We start from the raw sequence: 7,059 nt of genomic DNA, 5'->3' as shown, positions 1-7,059 counted from the left end.
GCTGCATGCCTGCGTGGCTCTGGCCCGGTGTGGGTGCAAAATGCCCTGGCCACCTGGGCCCCCAGGGCATGGAGCTGCAGGAGGAAGCTTCTCCTTCAGTGCCCCTTCCAAACCAACATGCTGTCCTTCTCTCCCAGCACCTTATCACCATGCACGCAGGATTACAGGGCAGGAGGTGTAACATCCACCCCTCTTTGGTCTTCTGCTGGAGGGGCAGAGTTTGGCCAAGCGAAAGCCCCTGGTGCGGTCGCTCCATCCCCAGGGCCAAAGCAGAGGCAGGGCAGGGCCGGCACCCTCCGAAAATCAGCCTGCAGGAGGGGCTTTTTGGGGCAGCATGGCGTGGCTCAGCCTCAGGAACAGCATCGCTGCTCCCAGCACCAGGCAGGGAGCGAGAGGGAAGAAAGCTGGCTAAGCTCCCAGAGCATTACCGTGACCTTCACCAGCTCAAGGCTAAGGCAACTGTCAGGGAAGGGCAGCCACGCCGCTGCATCTTAATAAAGATTTCGGAGACCTCCCAGTCGCCTCAGAAGCCCCCTGGAGCTGGGATTTGGCCCTGGGGCTCCCCAGGCCTCAGCACGACGGCCTGGGCACCGCAGCCATGCGGGTGGAAAGGGCAGCAGAGGTGCCGAGAGGGGATGGGACGTGTCACCGTGCCCTGCGTGGCCACCCTGCAGCCAAAAACGTCCCCCCCCAGTGCACCGCGAGCCCTGAGCATGCGGCGTTGATGGTGCCCAGGCGTGGGGCAGGTAGTAAAGGGGCTGGGAGCTGCGTGCCGGAGCGGTGGCCGGTGGCATCGCCATCCTGCCTCCTCCTGCTGCCCTGCCCAGCTGCAGCAACAGCTCCGCTCCCTCCCTCGCTCTTTGTTAAGCGCTGAATTCATCTGACAACTCAAAGAGGGGAGAGACCTCGCGGCCGCAGCGGCCGCAGCGGTTCCCCGGCTCCCCCTCTGCCCTCATTTGCAATGCTTGAGTGGGGATTTCTCTATTTACTAAGCTAACAATGTGGGTTCCCAGGGCCGGGGCTGATGATGACATCCCGGCGCTGGTGGGTGGTGGGGCCGGGGGGGGATTGCATAATGCCGAGGCAGGCGTGGGAAACCCAAGCATCTGCGAGAAAAGTCGCTGCCAGCCGCTTTGAGCGGGGCTCAAAGGGCTCCCGGGGACCCGGTGCCGAGGGCCTGGCGTGGGAGAGGCTGGGGGCTGCCGCCCCGTGCCCCGGCCCCGCTGCCACCGCCACCACCGGCTCCGTCCCCGGAAGGGTTAAGGCGGGCGGCGGGGTCTGCTCATTACAGGGCGAAGGGGGGAGATGGCACTTGCAAATCCCTCAATTACCCGGGCCAGAAGGCTGCTCAGGAAGAGCTTTATTAACGGTCGCCGTCTTCATTAACCGCTTCTCCACAGCTGCCTAATTACGGTCCGCCATTAGACTTGGCGGGGTCTCCCCCAGCACCGCCCTGACCCCCCGGCCCCCTGATTAACCTTAATTACCCCTCCTTGGCCGGGCGCTCACCTGAGCAGGGCCGAGGCCGGGGCGCCGGGGGCTGCCTAATTGCGGGCGTCCCCCCGGCGGGGGCGCGGGGAGGGGGCCGGAGGCGGCCGCCCGCCCGCTGCACGCCAGATGTTCGCGGCTGAAAAGCGGAGGGCTGCCCTCGCACTGAGCTAAGAGGCGGCAATGAGATCGCTAGCAGGGCATTGAGGGAGGCGGTGAAAGGGTTTCCCACCTGAGCCGATTGGGGCCGAGCGGGGTTTGCCGGCGAGGGAAGGCCGGGGACGAGGGACGCGGGGCTGGTGGTTGTCCCCGCTCGGCATTGGGACGCCGTGGGGCCTCCTCCTCGCTCCTCTCCTCCAGGGAGCGGTGTTTGGGGATGTCACCCGGGTCTGAAGGGACATCCAGCCCTGGAGGTGGCCTTATGGTGTGTGCCCACGTTACATATTTCGGGCTGTCCCTTGCTGCAAGGCCACGAGCACGGCGGAGGTCGCAGCAGGGTGAGCCCTGCGCCCTGCAGCTCTCCCACCCATGGGTGCAGCCACCCCTTCCCCGGAGGAGCCCTGAGCACCCCAGCCGAACCTCAGCTCACCCCAATCCTCTCGTGGTGGCCCGTTCACCATCCCCATGCCCGGGTGGCTCCTGGGGACCCGGCGTGACCTGGTGCAGCGATGCTGCTCGTGGCCACCAAACCAGCAGGGACGGCACTGGGGGAGGCCGAGGAGGGTGGGGATGGCTCATCCCGAGGGTCCCGCACCCCCCATTGCCCCTGCCCGCCGGGGCCTCCTCCCTGAGGAGCCACTACAAAGCTGCTGCCATTGCTTTTCTTCTCTCCCTCGCCAAACGTGGTGAAGCTCAGCTCCTCGGATGCAGGGAAAATGGAGCCTCTTTCTCCATCTCCCGCGTGCCCCCACCACCTTCTTCTGCCACCCCCCCCCCCCCCAGCCCCCAACACACACCTCCCTTTTGGGAGCAAAAAAAAAAGAAAAAAATAGATAATAAAGTTCTTATTTCCACCACATTTGCCATTTCCTGGTCTAAGTAAAGAGTGTCATAAGAGTGACAAGCTAAAAGCCACTGATTACTGTGGATTCATGGCATTTATTCTCCTCGTGAAAAGAGCAAACATCAGAAATAATGTGGTCCGGCCTGCCTCAGAGCCTAACCCTGCAATTAATCAGCATTCATGTGCAGAAGGTGCACGAGCATCTGATATGCAGAGAGGGAGTAATTAAAGGCAGATGCAATCTCTGCTTCCCGCGGGCCTGGGGAGGGCAGCGCAGCCCCCGCCGGGTGCAGCGCCCCAAACTCGTCCCCCTCTCCCCTGCTGCTCCTGCTCACCCCTCCGCTGCCTCGGCCAGAGGCTTTGGGGACGAGCTCTCCTCCCTTGCAGGAGCAGGAGCAGAGCCCCCCAGCCCACGCCGTGTCCGTGGCAGCGCTGCGTGCAGCTCTCCAGCCGACTGCTGCCTCCCTGCTCCCTCCCATCTTTTACAAATGACGTGGCCATGGCCCGAAACCCCCGAGGGGCGCGGGGCCGCTGGCCTAGCAAAGCGAGCGGGAGGATTTGGGGAAGCCGGTATTTAGCTGAGCTTCCGATGCCTTGAACCCTGACACGGCTCGGTGACACCGTGAGGAGGGGGTGAGGTCCCCGGGGATTGCTCCGGGCTGGGGCTTGCCCGGGACTATCAGTGGCCTCCTCCCGCCGGGGTCTGCACCGCTGCTCCCGCTGATCCTGTCGAGACCTTTAATCCGTGGGGGATCAGCAAATTAATCCACTAAAGCATGAAGGGCCTGAGCTGTGTTTAATCGCTCCCTTTTGTGTCAGGGGACGGCTAAATGACCATACAAGAGAAAAACCCACAGAAGGGTCAGAGGGGAGGCGGTGGGCGATTAACCCCCGTCACCTCCCCGCCGGCTGCGGCGCGGGGCGAGCCGGGACTGACCCCGTGTGCAGCCCGCTCCCCGTGTCCCCGGGATGCTGGCGGTGGGTGCCCCATGCTCCGCAGCCCCCAGCGGCACGGCCACGAGCTGCCCAGCCCCGGGTGAGACGAGCTGCGAGAGGTCTCAGCCCAGCTCCCAGTGGACCAGCTCTTATCACGCCAATTACCCCGCAACGCGCCCTCCGGGAGCTATTTCGGCCGAGGGGTCAGCGGCAGCGGTGACGGGGGCCGCATCCTCCCCGTGCCCCCGGGGAGGAGGAGCTGCGGCGAGCAGAAGCCCTGCTGGATCGTGCCAGCGCGTGGTTGAGCGCAGCAAACGCTCGCAGCCAGCACCCTTCAAAAATATCACTCGGGGAACAAGCGACACCGCCTCCCCCTCGGCGTCCTCGCACCCCAACGCCCTCGCCCCAGCAGGGGCGGCCACGCCAGCCTGGGTGCTGCACCCCCCTTCCCCACCGGTCCTCCTCCCCCCCACCCCCCCAACCCCAATTCGCTTCAAAAGGAGAATAACCTGCAATATATATATATTTTTTTTCCTTTCTGGAAACTAATGGACTCCTTAAATAGCAAAAATTGCACCCTGTAATTAAGATCTTGCTTTTTAAATGATTAATCATTCTAACCCCTTCCAGCGGCATCCCACTTACTGCTGCTCTCATATTGAAATGCAGATCTGAGAGGGAGGGAGCCGAGCAGGTCTGCGGAGAGGAGCAATTAAATCTTCCAGCTGTCGCTGGCCCACCCCGTCCTCCTGCTTTTCGGGAAGCCCTGGGTGTTGTCCATGGGGCTCGCTCGGTGCCCCACTCTGCATCCCCCCTGCTTTTGGCCCTCTGCTCTCTTCTCCCCACGTCCACCCCTTCTTTTTCCGTTGTCTCCTGCTTGCTGGGCTGAGTGGTGCTTCCCCAGCCCAAGGCCTGGCCTTTTTTTCCTGTGGAAATGCTGGCGGTTCCCCCGAAATCCACCCGTCCTCCTCTTCCCAGGTGAAAGGGGAAGGAGGACATCAGGGCCATGGAGAACTGGTGACGCCTGCACCAGGGTTCGCAGGTCCTCAGGTCTCACCTCCTGCCCTTCTCTTGGTCTCCCTCTGACCAGCACCTGGTCATAAAAAAATAAAATCCCACAAAAACCACTCAGGAATATGGGCCACTCCCCTGCGTGGGCTTCCCCGCAGCCCTGACGCATCACCTCCCTCATCCACGCTTCCCTGGGACAAGCCTTGTGTTTTTTGTGAGCAAACTGCTCAGCTGTGTAGAAACCACGACCAGAAGAAGCCCGAATCCCCCCTGCAGGTCCTCCTCAGGCTGGAGCGAGCCCTTCAGGGGGTTTCTGTGAGCACACAGGTGATTTTTCATCCCATTGTGGTGGATATATGAGTTATGGCAGTCAGCCACGCTTCTTGGCCTGCTGTCCCCTCTGCACCAGGCTGCCACCGGCCACAGGGGAAGGACCTGGGGTGTGCATTTTGGTTGTAATGTTCTCCAGCAAATCCCCCTTCCTGTCCTCCCCTCAAGCCGTGGTATCTGAAGGGGTGAGGAGAGGGTGTGGAAGGCAGTGCTGTGGTGAGGCCTAGTGTGGTTACAGCCCTGCACCCTCATCCTCCTGCCGTGGAGGAAACCCAGAGGGACCGGGTCCCTCACTGCCTGGGCACCTTTCTCCACACAGATCTCTTTTTGTGGTCACCAGGATGGCTTGTAAGGGTGTGAGCAGCACTGATCTGGGGCTTCCTTCCCCACAGCTGGAGCTTGGAGGCCTTGTCACTACAACAAGATGGGGATCAGAGCAGCAGAACACACGGCAGGCGGTGTGGAGCTGTGACTGCCCTCCCACCGGCCGCTCTGGGCCCCCCAAATCACCCACTGATCCCCCAAATCACCCACTGATCCCCCAAATCACCCACTGATCCCGAGGGATTTGAAGGCATTCAATGCCCACTTTGCTGGTATTTCGGCCTTGGTCCTGCTGGGAAAAACCTTAAGCGGCCTGGCATGGAAATACCCCTTACAGCCCCTGCAGGAGAGTGGGGAAAATCCACCAAGCTCCCTATTTACAGGTCCCCGCTCCTCCGCATGGCCCCTTTCTTCCTCGCCTTTGCTTTCCCCTTTTTACTCCCTGCCCCGAGCTCCAAGGCTCAGGACCCCGTCCCATCCCCGAGCCCCCGTCATTTGCATTTTCACCAGCCTTGATTAATGCCGGGGCCTGTTTATAGAGTTACAATCTCCAAATTAGGTTGCCGAAGGCATCCCGGGCCAGCCCTGGAAAAATCTCGGTGGCTGAAAGGAGCCATAACTAAGCCTTAAGCAGACGTCTTTATTCAGCTGTAATTGACGTTTAACAGACGTCTGTAACTTCGTCTGGACTTATAAAAAAAAAAAATAAAAAAAATCAAAAAAAAAAAAAAAAGTTCTCCCCTCTCTTTATGTTCCCCCCTTTTATCCAGCAGTCAAAAGTGTAAGAAACCACCACACAGCCCCACTCGGTCAGCGTGCAGCAGGGGCCGTGACAATAGTGGGGCTGAGACAAAGCCGCAGCCCACGCTGCACACACTGGCGCCTTGTATGTCTATTTACCTCCTAGAGTGGTTTATGCTAATTTATTGGCGAGCGGCGACCACTCCTGCATACTGATGCGCCTCCCCGTCCTCCTGAGCCGGGGGCCCTCGTCTGCAGGGGGGCAGTGGGGTGACCCCCTCCCGGCGGCGCCCCAAAAAGGATGCTGCAGCGCCCGTGGGTCCCACCCCTGCCAAACCCTGGCTTCCATCGCCTGGTGGCTCCTTATTTCGGGTTTTTGGTGACGGAAAAAATGGGGTGCTGGCCCTGTCCCCTCGTGCAGGGACCTTCCAGCTGCTCGAGCCGCAGCGAGGGGAACCAAACCTTAGGCTGGAGCCCTGGGCACAGCCAGCAATGCTATAGATAGCTGCGGAGACAGCAGGATCTTCATATAAATATCTCGCTGCTGTGTGCCTGTTCTGCTGCCATGTGTGAGCATGGGAGGGTGCTCACAAGTCAGGAAGACACTAGAAATCAGGATAAAATTATTTTCTTCTCTGCTGAGTGCTTACATTGTGTACTATTCTTTGCCGCACAATGGTTTCTTTCGGCGCTGGGACGTGGATTCTCAGGTCGGCTCTTAGTGACTGCTCCTTGAAGGCAAAATTTCCTTCCTCCCTTGAGAAGGTGTGGTGCTGGGGAAGAGCCCCTGTGCTGCCCGTGGGTGTTCCTCCAGGCAGGACGACAGGCAGACCCCTCACAGACCGCTGCCTTCCCAGCTGAGGGTTTTACAGGGCATTTCTGCATTTCTGCTACTTGGAGTGGAAGAGTAAATCCGTCCTGTTGGTTCAGGATTCCCAGGAGCAAAGCCAAGCAAAGCCAAGATTTGGGGGCAAAGCCAGGAGAAGCGACCGAGGCAAAAGAAACGAAGCCAGGAGCAATTCCTTTGATGCTGGGGACTTGCTGTGTGCAGCACGGGGAGGTCCCCAATACCTGGCCCCTGCTGCGAGGACGTGAAGGCTGGGGACAGCCAGGGCTGGGGCTTTGCGCCCACAGAGGGAATAGTGGGTGAGGGTTTTGCAGGTGGTACAGTGAATGAGAGGGGAGCCTGTCCAAGAGGAAGGGTGTAAGGAAGGGCAGGCCAGTGA

The sequence above is a fragment of the Anas platyrhynchos genome, chromosome 11 (genome assembly GCF_047663525.1).
Source record: "Anas platyrhynchos isolate ZD024472 breed Pekin duck chromosome 11, IASCAAS_PekinDuck_T2T, whole genome shotgun sequence".
NCBI classification, from domain to species: Eukaryota; Metazoa; Chordata; class Aves; order Anseriformes; family Anatidae; genus Anas; species Anas platyrhynchos.
The sequence above is the reverse complement of the archived record's forward strand: the minus strand, read 5'-3'. Positions refer to the sequence as shown.